Here is a 20,465-nt window from a genome sequence, read left to right as displayed (position 1 = left end):
TCAATTAAAAATACGTATATATGCAGTAACCATTTATTAATCTATATATTGAAAAAAAAAAATCACACTTAAATTGAGGCAATACATGGTATTATAACAAAAGCATACTGGTATGATTGTAAAGAAAATGGAAAGAACATACCGTATTTTTTACAGCTGTTATGAGACAATGCAAACATATAACAATGGAACATAATGTTGTATAAATCATGGATATAGAGAGACACCCACAGATTTCTTATTATATTCCATTAACTACAGCTTAAACTGTAGTGCAGTCGATTACAGTATATTAGTCTGGAACAGTGCAGATTGTTATACAGCCCACCAACAGAGTCCTGTTGTTATATGCTTTGTGATTAAGCCATTCCATACTATTATAAACTTAGGTAAACCAAGGGAAAATTTAAAGTGGTATGAAACCCAAGAGAAAACATTTAATATATTGCAGCCTACCCATTCTTAGATGTGTTGGCTGCATTAGTTTACTTTAGGCTCTCTTTTTATATTTTCATGTGGTGATTCGGCCAGTAAGTATGTTGTTTTTCAAAAGAACAAGTTGTCCTGCAGATGTAGTAGTTAGAGGGTTGAGACAAGCCATTTAACACTAACAGGGGTGCTTACAATAATCAGCTTTTATTAATTTATATAAAACCTTTATCCCAGAGGAAAGAAAACTGTTTGTTGTAACTGCTTATGAAGTATAAGGTAGAGTTTGGCCTCAATTTGTTTAGTGTATCTAAATCTGCTAGTACATCTAACATTACCCCCCACCCCCAGACTGTTAATTCAGCTGTACAAAAGGAAAAATGCCTTAAAAAAAAAAGAAAAGAAATGCAGTCACCACATCTAATGACATTAAATATTTGGTTTTGGCTTTAATACCGCTTTAAATAGACAAGAAAGAAAAAAACAGTTCACTGAGTTGTATATTTGTGCACACAACACAAAAGCACTTAACACAGCAGAACAGCAAATATGTTTACCTGTACTCTTTATGCCAAGCAGCTTAAAAAGTTCCATAGTGTATTATGTGCATCAAAACTAACTACCTAAGGATTTCAAACACAAAACATTTCCCTTGGTGAGAAAAAAACATACCTTTTACAGGTGTTCTCATCACTTTTAATAGAGATGAACTTGCCCTCTTTCAGGACTTGTTCCCCATTACTCTGAAAAATAGAAGAGCACTATGACCTCTGCTGACCATCTTAAACGTTAAAGGGATTCCTTACAGATGGCGGTTTCCTTTTTGCCTTACAGTTGACCCAAAATGGCAAACATTATCTGTTAAGAATGTCTAACAAAACATGGGGTTTTTGTGATGACCTACAATTTCCATTCGTGGAATTACTAGAATGGTATGAAGAATTTCGGCTTCCCTCAGCTGCATCTACTACCATGTCTACATTACCGCAAACTCAGCAAAGAAAAACCAAGCATCAAAAACAGAGCGGACCGGGCTCCAGCTTCTCCTCACCGAAATCCAAGCAGTTTTGAATTAGAGAAGATTTGGATGACATATGACTGTACTTGGTCAGTTATATCTTCTCTCCCCACCATCTTTCTCTTGTTGCTCTGTTCCGTCCATAGTTAATCCAGGACGGAGAGGACACTGCCGGGCCACCCATATGAGGGAGTATTCTTTGCGGTTTATCACCATGGAATCATTCTCCTTGAATTGTGTTTCTCCTGCTTAACCTCCTTGGCGGTATGATTATTTCTGATTTTTTGTGCTGAAAGCGGTACCATTTTTTTGCATGGAAATATGTAGTTTTTTATTGTAGGCTGTAATTTTTAGGAATAACTCACTGAAATCTGTCCGAACAAGAGTCTAGTAAACATTCTGGATATAAAACTTGAAACACAAAATCATAAATTATAATTTAATAAATAATCATAAAAAATAATAATATAATAATAATATATTTAATTCAATAATATAATCAAACCAAAAACACTGAAATTTGAAATACAGAGGCAAATTCGCACATCGCTGAGCAAAGTCGCAAAATCGTTTTCAGTGTCTGATAACGAATTTCCCCACAAATCATTATCACTCAATTCTGCAAGTGGTTCTGATTTACTATCGCTGTTCTCTAGCTGGTCTAAAACTGCTTTTGACCTAAAGGGACGCTTTTTGGACGCCATGGACTTTTCTAAATTTCCAGGCAGAAAGAACAGTCAAAATGCAGGCAGGGCACAGGACAAAGCAGTAGGGACAAAATATATGTGAAATGCATTGAAGCAGCAATGTTTTACTGGTCTTGGTACTGAAATTTTACCCCGAGCTACACTCGGGAATACCGCCAAGGAGGTTAATGTCCCATTTGATGCGGTTCGTTTAGATGGTGACCAGGGTTTACCACTAGTTAGCTATGAGATTATCTTATTGTTAGACCATAGCCTTATTCTTTGATTGTTTTAGGAATTTCATGGGCTAAAGCTATATGACCATTGGTCCCTCGTTTGCAAGTGGTTTTTAGGTGTAATGTATGTCTGTCATAACTTTACGAGATTTGTGGGACAAGACTACTATATATTATACTGCCTCAATGATACCTGAGATCCGCAAATAAATCTAAATGTTTCTGGCTCTGAGTACCTATCTCCCTATATTTACATGACATTTGTCTATTTCTGCACTAGCTGTTCCTAAGGTAATTTTACCATAGGGGGTTTCGTTCATTTTTGAAAGACGGCTTCATATATTCAATAGCCCCTCCCACTAACCCCAACATTTGGCAGAGTATTATTTTGAGTTTATTATCTGTGCTCATTTTATACCTGCTTACTTCTGCTGATGCTTGTTTAACCTCACGATACGGTATACAGTCTCCTTGCCATAAACATTTTTTCTTTCCTTTCTCGCAGTATCATAAAGGTTAGTGATAGATAAGATCTACCTGTTTTTATTCTCTTTGTACAAATCTAACTCGCATCATCTGCAGTATTTTTAAGATATCATCATGACTTATTAATCTTTAGGGAAAAAGCCTCTGATCATCTCCCATAATGTTAGAGGATTAAATGTACCTGAGAAGTGATCTCAACTGTTACGCAAGCTTGATAAAGCCAAACCTTCCATAGTGTTTCTGCAAGAAACTCATTTTAAAACCAGGCAGATCCCTAAATTATCGAGTAAATACTTCACAAAAGCATACCACTCCACTAACCACCTGGAAAAGACTAAGGGAGTCACGATACTGATTAGTAGGGAAGCGCATGTATTGATTAAAGAACAGTTTATCGACCCTGAGGGAAGATACGTCTTCTTGAAAGGCTCCTGGGCAGGTAAACCAATCACCTTAGCCAATGTTTTTTTCCCCAATTCAGCACATATCTCCTTCCGTCAGCAAATTGTTGATGAGCTTAAGGGATTTGCAGCTGGTTGTTTGATACTGGGTGGAGATTTCAACATTCCACTTAACCCTACTTGTGATACGTTCACAGGGACAACCTGTATTGCATATAGGAGTCTTAAAAAGGTCAAACTTCTTTTAAGGTCTTTAATATTGATTGACACCTGGAGGTCACTTAACCCCATGGGTCAAGATTACACTTGCTACTCCCTACCACACAAACAGTACGCAAGGATTGATTATTTTTTCATATCACAAAGGGACCTCCCCTTCATTACAGATGCAAAGATTGTGATGCAATCCTTTTAGGACCACGCCCCATTCTCACTTAATATGATGCTCCCAGACCAGGCAGATAGGAAGTATATCTGGAGACTCAATCCGACTTTATTAACTGCCGTAGAAATCCTGAATTACATTGCAGACGTCATTAAGCAGTATTTTGATATCAATAAGGTTGCGGGCACCCCTCCAATTAGCATGTGGGAGGCACACAAATTTGTTGTTCGCAGAGAGTTTATTAAGTGGGACGCCAGAACGAAAAGAGAACAAAATAGGAAAATTGCAGAAATTTCTAAAGTTATAGCGAAACTAGAATCCCAACATAAACTATCCCTCACCGTGGCTTTGGCGGATAGCATGCAGAAGACTTGCCTGGAATTACAGTCCATCCTTGACACCAATTATAAGCGTTCCTTATTCTTTAAAAACATTTATTATGAGGGTGCGAATAAAAGCAGAAGATTCCTGGCTAAAGCTTTCCGGGAGGCTAAAATAAATGAAAATATCCATGGAATCAGAAACACAAAAGGCACTTTAGAACATGATAGTAAAGTGATTGCTTCCATCAATATTACACCAATCTATACAATCTACCTCCTACCCAAACTCCTAAAGACCTTAAGGGAAAGAAAATGTATTTAATTAATGATTTCCTGAAAAAAAAGTGTTCTGATGCCAAACTACTAGAATGCCCTATCGAAGAAACAGAACTGGCCACCACTATCAAAAACCTACAACTGGGAAAAAGCCCAGGCCCAGATGGCCTTACATCACAATATTATAAGGCCTTTAGCACCTTACTTACAACGCCTTTACTTCAGACATTCAACTCTCTGAGTGAACCACAACCTATACCTTTTTTTTCCCTCGCGCATATTTCCATCATTCCCAAAAAAAACAAGGATCCCGCTGAATGTACAAGTTACAGACCAATTTCCCTCCTCAACACCAACATAAATTGCTTGCAAAAATATTAGCTAATTGGCTCAGATCCTTACTGTCTGCTATCATAGGACCAGGAACGGCAGGGAGAACCATGATAACATTGTCAAAGCCCTTAATTTAATCCATAGAGCACCCTTGGAGAATATTGAAGGCCTTCTCCTATCTACTGATGTGGAGAAGGCCTTCGATCGCGTATCGTGGGACTTTGTGTTTGTCACTTGTGCACATATAGGTCTGGAACCTAACATGAGCTGGATCACTACACTTTATCAAAACCCCACGGCTAGGATCAAAGTTAATGGAACTCTCCAACAGTTGCTATTCAAAACGGAAAGAGACAGGACTGCCCCCTGTCTCCTCTTCTGTTTATTCTCATACTTGAACCCTCCATAAGGCTAGTTCAGCAAAATGAGGCCATACATGGTTTCAAAATCAATAATGAGATATTCAAACCTGCAGAATACGCGGACAATCTGCTATTTTTCCTGTCTCAGCCTCATATCTCTATACCTAATCTCCTAAGCTTATTCAACCACTATCTCTTTCTCTCTAACTTGAAAATAAATGAAAGGATGGGACTCAGCGAGCGCTTACAGATAGAGCAGCTTGTACACTAAAAAGGAAACCATAAAAACCTTCCAAACCAAATGTAAATCACGTAGTGCAGCGCTAAAATTATATGAAATTCTAAAATCAAGCAAATAAAAAGTCAATCAATATAAATATAGAAGTCTGAGGCTAAAGGTTCACAATACAGTTGCCAATAAAGCTCTTAGATTATAAATGTAGGTAAATAAATAAAAATACGTAATAAATATTTGATGTCCAGTCCAAACAGGTATTAAAATGGATAAATAAATAAATGTTCAATATAGGTGTAAGAAAATTATTCTGGATAGGTGACTCAGATAATCCCAGTGAAGCATATGATCAGGTGACATGCAGGAAAATGGTAAAAGTGCACACTCACCAGAGAGTGAGTGTGCAATTTATTTACAACATTTATTTATTTATCCATTTTAATGTCTGTTTGGACTGAACATCAAATATTTATTACGTATTTTTATTTATTTACCTACATTTATAATCTAAGGGCTTTATTGGCAACTGTATTGTGAACTTTTAGCCTCAGGCTTCTATCTTTATATTGATTGACTTTTTATTTGCTTGATTTTAGAATTTCATATAAATTTTAGCGCTGCACTACGTGATTTATATTTAAACTTGAAAATAAATTACACCAAATTGGAGGTCTTAAATCTATCCGTTCACCCTTCTTCTTTAGCTCTCATCAAGCGAAATTTCTCTTTTAGGTGGGTTCCCACTGCCCTTAAATATTTAGGTATTTGGCTTACTCCAAGTCTGGAAGACCTATACACACAAAACTTTGTCCCCTTATTATGTAATATTCTAAGGAATCTCAAATGTTGGCATGCGAAAACCTTTTCCTGGTTTGGTAGGGTGGCTATCATTAAAGTGACAATATTACCCAGGTTGCTATATTGCATGAACGCCCTCCCGGTCAAAATTCCATCAACTTTTTTCAGGAAATTACAACAGGCTCAAAGAGTCTTCATCTGGGCTAATAAGAAACCACGCATTTGCGGTCAACTAATTATGCATACTAAAGATTCTTGAGGTATGGGCTTACCAAATTTTAAAAAATATTCCTATGTCACTTACATTACCAGAATTATTGACTGGAACTGTCACTCCAAAAATAAACATTGGGTCAATCTAGAAGATTCTTACACCATATTCCCTTTAAGATTCTTACAATGGATAACTAAGTCCTCTTATTTGAAACATCTGCTAGCTCACCCCTTAATTAGTGCAACATGTTTTTCATAAACTTGCAAGGTCTTCGGGCTTCGCTAACTCACCAAGCCCTCTCACCCCTTTGGTTAACAACCCGGAGTTCCTTCTCAGGTTGGTGGCTTGCGTGATTCCAATGCATGGTTCAGGTATACCCCTGTTAGTATAAAACATCAAAACAGCGCAAATATATAATAAAAATTAATAAATATACACTGCAGTGAAAAATTAAAGAAATGATCATTTATAAAAAATATAAAAAATGAAAATTAATAAGTCCCACTCCAAATCAATGAAGTGAAAAATAAAAAAATATATTCATGAAAGTCCTTTTCCAAAAAAAAACTTTTGACCCGTGGTTCCACCGAAATAGTGCTCAAATACCACACTGCACTCACCAGATATTGGTGAAAAAAATGCCTTTTAGGGTTTTTGTGGGATCCTAGACCCAGTCAATAAGCCTTGTATATTCTTGAATACATGCTCTATAAGTACTAGGATGCAAGAAACCTCCTACAAAATATTAACTAGTAGGTATGCCACACTGGAAAGGCTGAAGAGGTGGTATTCTCTGACATCAGGCTTATGTTGGCGATGTGGGTCAGCAGAGGGCTCTCTGCTGCACATTTGGTGGCAATGTCCACAGATTGTACCATTCTGGGATAATGTTTGAAATGTAATTTACACTGTAATGGAGATGGCACTACTCCTGTCCCCAGAGTGCTGCCTTCTACACATATCCACCTGTTCACTTAAATCATACAAACTCTCCCTAATGTGACACCTCCTAAATGCAGCAAAGGCCCTAATTCCCAGACATTGGAAGACTACTCACACCCCCTCGATAGGATAAGAGAGGATGACACTATTTAGGAATTAGAAAGGACACTGACTATGACTGATGATATGGTTAATAGATTTCACAAATTATGGTCAAGCTGGTACATTTCACCTTCTCAGATACGTATAAAACGTTGAGGAATGAGTAGCTTATGCCTTTCCATTCACTATTTCTATCATGATGACATGATATATGGCTATTTTTTGAGGAGTTATCCTTTAATGTATGAATCATTCATGTGTTACTCTGTGCATGATTATACAATTGACAAATGTCGAATTAAACAGCATGTTAATGTGAACTGTGTATGTCAGGGATGCGGGTATGACCAGAAGTGTGTGGACTGACACAGGGAAATGTAGGCTTCAGATATAGTTGATAATATAATTTATTGAGACTAACAATACAAATATAAACGCAGTGCACCAAACCCCAAGCTAACACAAATACATACAACAAGGTGAAACAAACCCAAACCTAAACTGATATAGATACACAGGTACATACACATATAGACCACAACGTAGTCAGGCAGGCCGGTTCGATAACTATCGTGCAGGTAGGTACAGGAGGAGCAGGCAGAGAGAATCGTCAGGGTCACAAGCCAGGGATCAAACAGGAGAAGTTAGCAGAGGTCAGGATCAGGCAGGGTCGGCAACAAGTCAGGCAGAAACAGGAACAGGAATGCAGGTTACAAGATACAGGGGCCCATGGAAAAACACACACCAAGGCCCTGACTGTGAGTCTGGCCATTCCTTAAATACAACCCCTGCAATCAGCTTCAGGTGTTTTGGCTGACTGCAGGGGTGAGTCTCTGATTGCTGAGAGCACCCGCTGGCCAGCCCTGGTACTGCAGCCCACAAGGCAGGTGAGTCCCACCGTTATTGGCAAGTCCATTCCTGACAGTGTATCTCTGTTTCTTGTGCACCTTGCTTGCTGCTAATTGATTCAACTCTGTTCTGCCTTTATAAGAATAAACTTCAACTGTTTATAAAAAAAAATGTATAAATATGAGCAAATTATGGCATTAAAAGATGGAATAATTGTACAGTTTGAGTCTCAATGGCAACCCTGGCAGTATTTTAACGATATTCCATAAGAACCTGTATCATATTCCAACAATAATATAGCATGATCCAATGGTACACCACTGTTTTGTTCTGTTTTTTCTATTCCTTTCTATGTTTTATCTCCTTTCATGATGTATAAGACATCATGCTGTTACCTGTATACTTGTATAGGAATATCAGAGAATATCCTTATTCTAAACTTATTATCTCTAAACAGGACATGTAATGTTTATCTTATACAGACGAACCAATCTATACATTTTTCATTGTGAGAGAGTATACATAATGTTTTCATCCCATACTCATTTATATGAATACAGTCTATAACCATCTGTTAAAGTACAAGAAATGTATGTATGCTTTAGTACCCTGTTAAACTATTTATTTTATTATTCTTTTCCTTTTTTTATTCATGTAAAACCTTAATAAAAAAATTTCTTGAATAAAAAAAAAACCTGGAAGCTGATTGGTGTCTATGTAGAGCTGCACCAGATTTGCCCATTGAAACACTTTCCATGGTGTATTTAGATATTAAAGTGTTACTAAACCCATAATAGTAAAATCAGTCTGTATATGCAGTAAAGTGTTCTTGTTATGCTCACTGTGGACATGCTACTCACTGTGGTCAGGTGCTATGCTTTGACCAATCACAATGCACTGTCAGGGTGCAGTGCATTGTGGGCAAACAGCCCTCCAAATGCCTGTGCAGTTCACAGAACACCAGACAGCCCATGTTCGACCCAAACATGTAGACCATCACTAATGTTTAGGGATGGCTTGTGGGGGGGGGGGTCACTGGTAGATTTCTTTACCCTAATGCAGAGAATGCATTAAGGAAAAAAAATATTTTTGACTTTGGAATCTCTTTAAGCTCTACTCTGTACTTTGCATAATAGAGCTTACACAGTCCTTTTGTGAGTAGAACTTGAAATCCAAGTAAATCCTAAAGATTCATTTTTCTTATTTTCTTCCTTTTGGTCTGGTAAATAAACTATTGTATGTTTTGTTACATCTGTTTGATGAATGTAATAAAATCCTGTTGATCCTGTCAGAAATCCAGTGCTGTTCTGTGATTTGCGTACTCAGCAGTTTTATCTCAAGCAATGTAATTAAAAAGTATATTAGGACTACAGAATCCCTCCCCAGTATTATGAAAAAGGGTAAAAAGGGAGGGAGGCAGTCTGTATTCTTACTATACTTCCTTTCCTAGGATTACGTCTCTGTTCCTCCATAGATATAGCACAGTGATTGAGTGTTGTCACCCCAAAACAGGAAGTGTGATACTGGCAGGAACACCAAGTAAAAATAAAGGAAAAAATCCTGAAATAAAATGTGGCCAGCACATCCAATGACTGGTAAACTGTTTTACATTTTTGTTCTTGGCTTTAATAACATCTGTGACAGTGTGAGGCCCTGACATTATGTGAATTTAGGTGAAAAATAAATGACATAGGATGTGCATTAAGGTGTAACGCAAAGCTTCAGAGTGTTTGTTATAAGTGGAAATGGCTGCGTTCTGAGCTTTCTCCAGGTTTTATAGTCCCAGACCGGGGCCCTATAGTTTGAAGGTTCCAGAGTGTCTTGGGTGGGACAGAACCTTCAATCCTGTGTCCAGATTTTTTTAGATACTTGTGGCAGTGCACAGGTGTGCAGGGTCATTATATCTGGTTCAAAAAAAGAAGTTAAGGCTTTAGAGTGCCCAAAAGGAAGTTACCATGCGGATAATATGGCTTAGAAAACAAAAAGGCTTCAAAATTACAAAATACACAAAAGAGAAATAAAAACATTCCTATCACTACACAAAGTGCTTAACCTCCCTGGCGGTATTCCCGAGTGTAGCTCGGGGTAAAGTTTCAGTACCAAAAGCAGTAACCCTGAGCTACACTCGGGCTTACCATGCGGCGTTGCTCAGGGATTCCCTGCAGCGCTTACCTTGTCCTTCACGTTCGCGATGCGTCCCCTGCCGCGTCCCCGGCCATCTCCTCCGGATGATGCCAGAATCCGGCTTCCGCGTTCCGGTCCCTGCGAGCGTCGGGACGTACGGGGGCCGGATCGGCGGCAAATTTAAAAATTTTTAGAAACTGTCATTTAAAACATTACCGTATCAAACCATTTCACATACATTTTGTCCCTACTGCTTTGTCCTGTGCCCTGCCTGCATTTTGACTCTTCTTTCTGCCTGGACACTTAGAAAAGTCCATGGCGTTCAAAAAGCGGTTTTAGACCGGCTAGAGAACAGCGATAGTAAATCAAAACCACTTGCAGAATTGAGTCATAATGATTTGTGGGGAAATTTGTCATTAGACACTGAAAACGATTTTGCGACTTTGCTCAGCGATGTGCAAACTTGGCGCTATATTTCCAATGTCAGTGTTTTTGTTTGATTATATTATTGAATTACATTTATTATTATATTATTATTTTTATGATTATTTATTAAATTATAATTTATGATTTTGTGTTTCAAGTTTTATCCTACCCGGGATGTTTAATAGACTCTTGTTCGGACAGATTTCAGTGAGTTATTCCTAAAAATTACAGGCCTACAATAAAAAAAATACATATTTCCATGCAAAAAAGTACCGCTTTCAGCACAGAAATATGGACATAATCAGACCGCTAGGGAGGTTAAAAAGACAACATTGTCTAGTCCTCATGGCAGCTGTACAGCCAGCATACACAAACCATGCACAGCCACATATTAAAGTGCCCTAATAATAAAATCCAGGGAGGTGATGGAGCAGTAACATATGATCAGTCCAATTATAGCTACAGACCTAGTGAGGCTGACGGGCATGAGTAATAAATAACTCCTAAATGTAAGTGGAAGTCAAACAGTATCCTCAACACTCATAGCCATCCTAGCCAGACTAGGTTTTTCTGGATGTAAGCACAAATTAATGTGCTCAGATGAATTGCATTGAGAGCATATCATGTGTGGCCAGCATCATGTTAGAAAATAGACCAATCGAGCCAACATACTGGGGTGATGGAGTTCGCTGTAGAATATTGGGTACGCAGCAGGTATAAGCATCTGAGTCCATACAGGAATAAGTCAGGTCAGCACCTCTTACCCATGTAAACAGACAGGATCTCAGTCAATAGCTCACCCTCCTTAACCTCCAACCCTCTGTGGTCGGCATTCACAAGTCCAAGCCGAGTAACAACTTCCAAATTCTGCTAGACGGGAACAATTCTTTAATGGGAATCCCACAATAGCAGAAAGGGTATAGGAGCCCTCAGTAGTCATGGAGGACAGAGGCTGAGTCAGCTGGAGTGTGTGTTGAAAACGCCACAATACATGATAATGTCACTGCGTCAAAGACGTGATGACATGTAGTCCAACATGTTTCACCCAATCAGACTGGGCTTCCTCAGGGATAGGACAGGCAAGTCTACATGATGTTTAAATACCTAGTGGAGCATAGATCCCTACTTATACCACAAAAACACATCTACCACGAGAATATATCCTCTATATCACACATCATATGCTATAGATTTATTATTATTATACAGGATTTATATAGCACCAGCAGTTTGCGCAGCACTTTAAAACAAGAGGGTAGACAGTCCTAACAGAACTGGTACTTTATCTCATAGTGGATCTTGTTAAAATGTGACAGATTCTTGCACATGGAGAGACTTTCTTTGCCAGATTTCTCTTGACTTATCATTGAACATAACATTTGTTGATCTTGAGAAATGGAACTCAATCCTTTCTCACTGGCTGTATGCATATATGTGGCCTCTTGGTGGGTGGGCTTTAACACATATCTGCATCCCAAATGTAAACATTTCTGTGTTGAGAGCGCGCACCCTGCACTCTCTCAGCACAGTTACTGGCGGGCAAGTATGCCTACTTCCGATCGGGAGCTTTCCAACCATGTGACTGCCAATCAATGCCTGCCATCGCCTCCCGGCATTTAGAACCTCTTAAAGAGCTGGGAGGCGGTGGTGGGCAGTTATTGCGAACATACAATGTTATAGAGACTTTTTAATACAGTTAGAACTGTACAGGTATCATAACTGCTTTTGCTTAGTTTCAGAAATTATCTTTCTTACCTTTTTAACAAAGTTAATTCAGTCATGTGACCATGCATCTCTTCTCCCTGATAGTGGGGGGCTTTATCACAGGACACCGTGCATACGCATAGGGGTTTATTTACTAAAACTGGAGAGTGAAAAATCTGGTGCAGCTTTGAAACCAATCAGCTTCCAGATTTTTTGTCAAAGCTTAATTGAATAAGCTGAATTTAGAAGGTTATTGGCTGCAATACACAGCTGCCCCAGACTTTGCACTCTCCAGTTTAGTAAATCAACCCCTTAGTGTTCATGCATTACCATTGGATTGCATTCCCTTATGTATGTTTTAAAATCTTGGTGCTGACATCTATTGTCTATTCAGTGTAACTAAACTTGATATTTTATGTGTGTAAATGGCATTATCCAGAACCCCTGTATGTTGGGGCCAGTTAGTTTATTGAAAAATTGTCCCCTCCCTTCTTCTTCCTGTTCTCTCAGTAAGCTACCAATTTTCATATCAGGCATAAGACCTAGAAGATTATTGTCTCTTTATACTTCAAACGACCAGTCAACATCTTATGTACTGCATTTTAACAAGTAAAGTTATATCTTTTGGATACACTGTAGATATAGAATTGTGTATATGAAGGTTTTCTGTTTGTGTGTGTGTGTTTTTTTTTCCCCTGTGGGTTGAACTGGACTTGTGTCTTTTTTCAACCAGATTAACTATGTAACTATGTAAAACTACTTTGGAGTAACCTGCCGTATCTAAATTTAAATTAAGCTGTCTGTAGAGGGTACTTTTTCAGCAGGTGACCATGCAATCTACAATAGATAAACTGAGGCCTAAGGGAGGCATGTCAACGCATAAACAGTACTTGAAAAAATCCTTTACAGTCTGCTATCTACAGAGCTTTCTTGTGCCTTAAGCCTAGTACACACGATCAGAGAATCATATGAAAAATACCGCTTTCAAATCAATCGTATGATAATCTGATCGTTAGTATAGAGCTTTCGTCTGAAATTATTTGAAGGGACAAGCACAAAAATGTTTCTCGTACAATACCAGATCATAGGATTTTCGTTTAATCAGTATAGTTTTCGTCCAAAAATACAACACAAATACATTATATCACTTTTGAATTTTTATTCTGTCACACAATAATTTTCGTAACTTTAGTAACCTCTTATTCGATATGAGACTAGCATGGAAAAAAAAACAGACGATCATTAGTCCAATATTCTCATCATGTGTATGGGGCTTTAGGGAGAACATTGCTCATTTTATAAGACTCTGAGGTCTGCTAGCAAATAACACTGTTTCTGAAGCAAGGGTCAGATTAAAGTTTTTTGCGTTAATGTGTCTGTTCACTTTCACCTAGACAAAAGTGCTAGAATATGTTCCTGCTTGTTATTAAAAAAAGAAGATTATTTAGCATCTCACTATGTGGCATTCCTGTTGCTGATATAGTTGATTGCTTTGGTGAGACAAGCCGAGTCAGCACCTGAGATGGGATTGAGGAGTGTTGTGCCTGATCTTGCCTGGAGCAGCATGTGAATTATTTGACATAGGATGGGTAATTATTGGAGTATATCATGAATACAAAGTCATTTTTGTGTAGTTTTTGCTTTATGCTTGTTTTGTTGGACTAGAGATCATCTAAAGCTCACATTTTCACAATACATCAGGTTTCGACCAGTAATTTTCTGCATTTTTGATGCATTCATTCTATCCTTAACCACCTTCCAGGGCCTGCTGCAGAGAAGCTCCTCCTCATCATGACGCTGACACCACCTGTATGCATATTCTCTCTAATTGTAGCCACTGAGGACTGTATCTCCTTTAGGGTTCTTGCATGCTCATTCACTTGTACTGGAATGTAACCTCTTAGCCAGGGGCGGACTGACCATTCAAGCAATCGGGCACTGCCCGAGGGCCCAGGATCAGAAGGGGGCCCCATGAAATGCCCCTGGTACCTTTTTTATAAGCTTTTTTAGGTGTGCTTTGAGTGTGGGCAAGGACACAGGGGCCCCATGATCCCCTATTGCCCAGGGGCCCCATGAATTGTCAGTCCGCCCCTGCTCTTAGCAGATTTATAGCTGTGTCATACTCTTTCTGTTCCTTAATGATTAATTAAACCTGATTTCTGGCAAAAAAAACAAAACCTAAAAATGAAAACATCCTACCGCACTTCCCTTGTACTAATCTAAAGGTTTTTGTTTTTTTCTTTACATTTATTTAAAAACAATCTCTACTTACCTAAATCCGTGGTCATGTGACACACCAGGCCCTTAGCCCATCAGTGTCGCCTCATCAGTGCCCATCAGTGTAGCCTCATCAGTGACCATCAATGCAGGCTATCAGGGCCCATCAGTGCAGCCTCATCAGAAGAAATTTACTTATTTGCAAATTTTTCTAACAGAAACTAAGAAAGGGTTTTTTTGTTAATTTTCAGTCTTTTTTCTTTGTTTAGAAAAAAATAAAAAACCCCAGTGGTGATTAAATACCATGAAAAGAAAGCTCTATCTGTCTCAAAAAATGATAAATGTTTTTCATTTGGGCACAGTGTTGCATGACCACGCAATTGTCGTTCAAAGTGCGTCAGCACTGAAAGCTGAAAATTGGCCTGGGCAGGAAGGGAGTGAAAGTGCTTGGTATTGAAGTGGTTAAGATTTTGACATTTACAAAGAAAAAATAAATTATAAATTGCCAGCAAATGACATCTCAATTTTGGCTTCTTTTTTCAAAAGAAAAAATGGCACACATACCCTAAATATCTCTACAATACATAGCAGACCCCTAAGTGTCTGTATTTTGGAGAACTTTTGGAAGGGTTTGTGGGGTGTTTGTGTTTTATAATTTTCTTTTCAAGGATAAGGTCACCTTTTAGTAAAAAATAATAAATGTACATGTCATGTTTACCATTATCATCTAAAGTGAAAGTAAAAGAAACTCCACATTTTGGTTTGTCCCCAGAAAAGTAATAGAGGGGAAATTTTCCAATGGGTACACTATTCCTGGTGACCTGGGGGACCTTAATTTGCAGAGAATTTCTATCTGTTTTGGCTATGGGACAGGAAGTAAAGTTAAATCTCCCCAATGAGACACAAATGGCAAAAATAAATCTTACAGGGGTTATAACTAGAGATGAGCGAAGAAATGAAAAATTCGATTCGACTGATTCGGCGAATTCGTGGACAATATTCGATTCGAGTCGAATAAATTCGCTGTGAATTTAACTTAAAAAAGGGTGTTTCTAGGCTTCAGAGAGACTTAATATTAGTGCAGAACACTGTACCTTTAATTTAAATGCCCTTGGAGTCTGCTGGGGAAGAGAAATAATACTGTCACTCAGTATGACATGCAGATGAGTGCCGTCGATCTTAGAATCACCGCACACTTCACTCATTTGGCCAGTCACGGGGCCAAAACCAGTGTTTGGAGCCACAGTGTGGCGGTGGAGGCAGCAGCAATGGGAGGCCATACAGCAACCTATGACAAAATGGAAACCAGCAGGAGTGTGAGGAGACCTCAAAGTGGCACATGGCAGAGTGGGAGCAATGGGAGGCGGTACAAGGACCCATGTCACACTGTGGACCCAGCAGCAGCGTGACGAGGCGGTACGGGGGCCCATGGCAGATTTGGGGCCTGGCAGCACCTATGGGAGGCCTGTAATCTGCCAGCAACCTATGACAAAATGGAAACCAGCAGGAGTGTGAGGAGACCTGAAAGTGGCACATGGCAGAGTGGGAGCAATGGGAGGCGGTACAAGGACCCATGTCACACTGTGGACCCAGCAGCAGCGTGACCAGGCGGTACGGGGGCCCATGGCAGATTACAGGCCTGGCAGCAGCAATGGGAGGCCCGTAATCTGCCAGCACCCTATGACAAAAAATGGAACACACCAGCAGTGTGTGAGGAGACCTGAAAGTGGCACATAGCAGAGTGTGGCGATGGAGACAGCAGCAATGGGAGGCCGTACAGGGACCCATGAGAGACTCTGGACCTGGCAGCAGCATGAGGAGGCGGTATAGGGGCCCATGGCAGATTAGGGGCCTGGCAGCAGCTATGGGAGGCCCGTAATCTGCCAGCACCCTATGTCAAAAAATTGAACACACCAGCAGTGTGAGGAGACCTGAAAGTGGCACATGGCATGAGAGACTCTGGACCTGGCAGCAGCATGAGGAGGCGGTACAGGGGCCCATGGCAGATTAGGGGCCTGGCAGCAGCTATGGGAGGCCCGTAATCTGCCAGCACCCTATGTCAAAAAATTGAACACACCAGCAGTGTGTGAGGAGACCTGAAAGTGGCACATGGCAGAGTGTGGCGATGGAGACAGCAGCAATGGGAGGCCGTACAGGGACCCATGAGAGACTCTGGACCTGGCAGCAGCATGAGGAGGCGGTATAGGGGCCAATGGCAGATTAGGGGCCTGGCAGCAGCTATGTGAGGCCCGTAATCTGCCAGCACCCTATGACAAAAAATGTAACACACCAGCAGTGTGAGGAGACCTGAAAGTGGCACATGGCAGAGTGTGGCGATGGAGACAGCAGCAATGGGAGGCCGTACAGGGACCCATGAGAGACTGTGGACCTGGCAGCAGCATGAGGAGGCGGTATAGGGGCCCATGGCAGATTAGGGGCCTGGCAGCAGCTATGGGAGGCCCGTAATCTGCCAGCACCCTATGACAAAAAATTGAACACACCAGCAGTGTGAGGAGACCTGAAAGTGGCACATGGCAAAGTGTGGCGATGGAGACAGCAGAAATGGGAGGCCGTACAGGGACCCATGAGAGACTCTGGACCTGGCAGCAGCTTGAGGAGGCGGTACAGGGGCCCATGGCAGATTAGGGGCCTGGCAGCAGCTATGGGAGGCCCGTAATCTGCCAGCACCCTATGTCAAAAAATTGAACACACCAGCAGTGTGAGGAGACCTGAAAGTGGCACATGGCAGAGTGTGGCGATGGAGACAGCAGCAATGGGAGGCCGTACAGGGACCCATGAGAGACTCTGGACTTGGCAGCAGCATGAGGAGGCGGTATATAGGGGCCCATGGCAGATTAGGGGCCTGGCAGCAGCTATAGGAGGCCCGTAATCTGCCAGCACCCTATGTCTAAAAATTCAACACACCAGCAGTGTGAGGAGACCTGAAAGTGGCACATGGCAGAGTGTGGCGATGGAGACAGCAGCAATGGGAGGCCGTACAGGGACCCATGAGAGACTCTGGACCTGGCAGCAGCATGTGGAGGCGGTATATAGGGGCCCATGGCAGATTAGGGGCCTGGCAGCAGCTATGGGAGGCCCGTAATCTGCCAGCACCCTATGTCAAAAAATTCAACACACCAGCAGTGTGTGAGGAGACCTGAAAGTGGCACATGGCAGAGTGTGGCGATGGAGACAGCAGCAATGGGAGGCCGTACAGGGACCCATGAGAGACTCTGGACCTGGCAGCAGCATGAGGAGGCGGTATAGGGGCCAATGGCAGATTAGGGGCCTGGCAGCAGCTATGTGAGGCCCGTAATCTGCCAGCACCCTATGACAAAAAATGTAACACACCAGCAGTGTGAGGAGACCTGAAAGTGGCACATGGCAGAGTGTGGCGATGGAGACAGCAGCAATGGGAGGCCGTACAGGGACCCATGAGAGACTGTGGACCTGGCAGCAGCATGAGGAGGCGGTATAGGGGCCCATGGCAGATTAGGGGCCTGGCAGCAGCTATGGGAGGCCCGTAATCTGCCAGCACCCTATGACAAAAAATTGAACACACCAGCAGTGTGAGGAGACCTGAAAGTGGCACATGGCAAAGTGTGGCGATGGAGACAGCAGAAATGGGAGGCCGTACAGGGACCCATGAGAGACTCTGGACCTGGCAGCAGCTTGAGGAGGCGGTACAGGGGCCCATGGCAGATTAGGGGCCTGGCAGCAGCTATGGGAGGCCCGTAATCTGCCAGCACCCTATGTCAAAAAATTGAACACACCAGCAGTGTGAGGAGACCTGAAAGTGGCACATGGCAGAGTGTGGCGATGGAGACAGCAGCAATGGGAGGCCGTACAGGGACCCATGAGAGACTCTGGACTTGGCAGCAGCATGAGGAGGCGGTATATAGGGGCCCATGGCAGATTAGGGGCCTGGCAGCAGCTATAGGAGGCCCGTAATCTGCCAGCACCCTATGTCTAAAAATTCAACACACCAGCAGTGTGAGGAGACCTGAAAGTGGCACATGGCAGAGTGTGGCGATGGAGACAGCAGCAATGGGAGGCCGTACAGGGACCCATGAGAGACTCTGGACCTGGCAGCAGCATGTGGAGGCGGTATATAGGGGCCCATGGCAGATTAGGGGCCTGGCAGCAGCTATGGGAGGCCAGTAATCTGCCAGCACCCTATGTCAAAAAATTCAACACACCAGCAGTGTGTGAGGAGACCTGAAAGTGGCACATGGCAGAGTGTGGCGATGGAGACAGCAGCAATGGGAGGCCGTACAGGGACCCATGAGAGACTCTGGACTGGGCAGCAGCATGAGGAGGCGGTATATAGGGGCCCATGGCAGATTAGGGGCCTGGCAGCAGCTATAGGAGGCCCGTAATCTGCCAGCACCCTATGTCAAAAAATTCAACACACCAGCAGTGTGAGGAGACCTGAAAGTGGCACATGGCAGAGTGTGGCGATGGAGACAGCAGCAATGGGAGGCCGTACAGGGACCCATGAGAGACTCTGGACCTGGCAGCAGCATGAGGAGGCGGTATATAGGGGCCCATGGCAGATTAGGGGCCTGGCAGCAGCTATGGGAGGCCCGTAATCTGCCAGCACCCTATGACAAAAAATTGAACACACCAGCAGTGTGAGGAGACCTGAAAGTGGCACATGGCAGAGTGTGGCGATGGAGACAGCAGAAATGGGAGGCCGTAAAGGGACCCATGAGAGACTCTGGACCTGGCAGCAGCTTGAGGAGGCGGTACAGGGGCCCATGGCAGATTAGGGGCCTGGCAGCAGCTATGGGAGGCCCGTAATCTGCCAGCACCCTATGTCAAAAAATTGAACACACCAGCAGTGTGAGGAGACCTGAAAGTGGCACATGGCAGAGTGTGGCGATGGAGACAGCAGCAATGGGAGGCCGTACAGGGACCCATGAGAGACTCTGGACCTGGCAGCAGCATGAGGAGGCGGTATATAGGGGCCCATGGCAGATTAGGGGCCTGGCAGCAGCTATGGGAGGCCCATATTCTGCCAGCACCCTATGTCAAAAAATTCAACACACCAGCAGTGTGTGAGGAGACCTGAAAGTGGCACATGGCAGAGTGTGGCGATGGAGACAGCAGCAATGGGAGGCCGTACAGGGACCCATGAGAGACTCTGGACTTGGCAGCAGCATGAGGAGGCGGTATATAGGGGCCCATGGCAGATTAGGGGCCTGGCAGCAGCTATAGGAGGCCCGTAATCTGCCAGCACCCTATGTCAAAAAATTCAACACACCAGCAGTGTGAGGAGACCTGAAAGTGGCACATGGCAGAGTGTGGCGATGGAGACAGCAGCAATGGGAGGCCGTACAGGGACCCATGAGAGACTCTGGACCTGGCAGCAGCATGAGGAGGCGGTATATAGGGGCCCATGGCAGATTAGGGGCCTGGCAGCAGCTATGGGAGGCCCGTAATCTGCCAGCACCCTATGTCAAAAAATTGAACACACCAGCAGTGTGAGGAGACCTGAAAGTGGCACATGGCAGAGTGTGGCGATGGAGACAGCAGCAATGGGAGGCCGTACAGGGACCCATGAGAGACTCTGGACCTGGCAGCAGCATGAGGAGGCGGTATATAGGGGCCCATGGCAGATTAGGGGCCTGGCAGAAGCTATGGGAGGCCCGTAATCTGCCAGCACCCTATGTCAAAAAATTCAACACACCAGCAGTGTGTGAGGAGACCTGAAAGTGGCACATGGCAGAGTGTGGCGATGGAGACAGCAGCAATGGGAGGCCGTACAGGGACCCATGAGAGACTCTGGACTTGGCAGCAGCATGAGGAGGCGGTATATAGGGGCCCATGGCAGATTAGGGGCCTGGCAGCAGCTATAGGAGGCCCGTATTTTCTGCCAGCACCCTATGTCAAAAAATTCAACACACCAGCAGTGTG

Source organism: Staurois parvus, unplaced genomic scaffold (assembly GCF_062004578.1).
Source record: "Staurois parvus isolate SC_StPar_1 unplaced genomic scaffold, SC_StPar_1.0 ptg000097l, whole genome shotgun sequence".
In the NCBI taxonomy this organism is placed as follows: Eukaryota; Metazoa; Chordata; class Amphibia; order Anura; family Ranidae; genus Staurois; species Staurois parvus.
This window is presented reverse-complemented; position numbering follows the sequence as displayed.